At 55.6% G+C, this 1661-nt stretch overlaps 1 pseudogene; it reads left to right on the top strand.

Annotated features, from left to right (window-relative positions):
* Positions 1 to 528: 528 nt before the first annotated feature.
* Positions 529 to 1237, top strand: LOC120841662 (annotated as a pseudogene).
* Positions 1238 to 1661: the final 424 nt, after the last annotated feature.

Below are 1661 nucleotides of genomic sequence, written 5' to 3'. Positions count from 1 at the left end.
CTTGGCAAAACCGAGCACCTTCGTATGTCTGTGCAGCCAATGTTGTTGCAGCATCGGCCGGTGAGAAAGCCACAGGACGAATCACGAACCCAAAGGCGTGATTATGATCCGACTATCGGGTCGTGCTGCCAACGTTGCCTGCTGGAGACAAGGGAAAAAACAGTCTACCTTCTTTGCGATGTAAACGCCAGGCCTATAAGGATCATCGACCTCAAGGAGCCTTTGGAAAAAGCGGACCTTCGTAAGGATGTAGCAGGGCCAGGTGTGTGCCGAATGGGACACGTGTGACTCTGAAACCTAAAAAGTGCGGTAGCGAAAGAACGACTGCTACAGCTTTGCCGGCTCACGGGGGAAAAAAAGCTGTGCGTCCCCGTAGACCCCAACCGGCGGGAAGTTCGGGCCAAGTTACATTGGGTCCCGTTCGACGTATCCAACGACAGTCTCCGGAAGGCACTAAAAGAGTACGGCACAGTTCACGAGGTGACCAAGAAGAAGTGGCGAGTGGAAGGCTTCGAAGACATCGAGTCGACCAAAGGGATTGCTAAAATGACACTCAGGGAAGGCAAGACGCCGCAGAACCTGCCTCATCAGCTATGGCTTCAGGGAACCCCAATCCTCGTTGTCGCACCCGGGCGGGCACCGATATGCCTGCGGTGCCGGAGGCAAGGACATATACGACGCGATTGCCGTGTACCTCGGTGCGGGCAACGCCATGGCATCAGCCATGTGGCCCAAGACTGTGCACGCACGTACGCGAGAGCCGTACTCAGCCGCGTGAGCGACGAGGGACGCGACCTCATCATGGATGAGGCGAAAGCACAAGAGGCCGCAACATCGTTGACGCCGTTTGAAAGGGCACAGCAGGACAAAGCAACAGTCAAAGGACATTACAACAAGAGGGCGGAGGCGATAGTCCAGGACGAGAAGCGCACGGAGACGGCTCCTGAAGCCAATGAAAAAGAGGGGTAGGTGACATCGCCTAGAAAACTTTCACCGGAGGCAGTGGCGGTGATGCCGATTGGAAGCACCGGCACCGAGGCAGCAGCCATCGAGTGTGAGCCAGCCATGGAACTGGATCCCCCAAAAGGTTAAACGGCGACTAGCCGACGAGTCTCCGAAAAACGTCGCACCGGTAGCAGCGGTCTGAGGGAGTGTTTAGCTGATTGGAAAAAAAGGTCGCTACGTCAGCAAATTGCGGTCCTCGTCGCTTACCCGCGACGGGGGTCTGTCGCAATGAGTAGCGACCCTGGTAGGATATGACGTAAAGGGTAATCGCCGGAAGCTGGGTCTGACGCTATAAAACAACGGCACAACTAACGTCTGGTCTGCGCGCAGGGACCCTTAACATCAGCGGACTTGCGGCACGCCGCCGACAGTGTCAGCTGAGTCGCCTTCTCCTAGAGAGGGACCTAGACGTTTTGCACATACGAGCATATTTCACCCACCACTCTTCACCGCCTGTTTCGCGAGATTCACACACTGTAAAAAACAACGTGAAAAATACGTGCATTTGAGCCATCAAACGATACGTCACAGCTTCGTTTTTTGAGAACTTTCCATGCTTTCCATCGTCAACCAGCGCGCGCAGCAGCTTCAGCTAGTTCGAAGGGAGCAAGCCCAGGCGAGGCAACACCACCTAGAGGAGAAGGCCAGCACACGCC

Source organism: Ixodes scapularis, unplaced genomic scaffold (genome assembly GCF_016920785.2).
Source record: "Ixodes scapularis isolate PalLabHiFi unplaced genomic scaffold, ASM1692078v2 PGA_scaffold10__122_contigs__length_95168666, whole genome shotgun sequence".
NCBI lineage: Eukaryota > Metazoa > Arthropoda > Arachnida > Ixodida > Ixodidae > Ixodes > Ixodes scapularis.
This window is presented reverse-complemented; position numbering and strand designations above follow the sequence as displayed.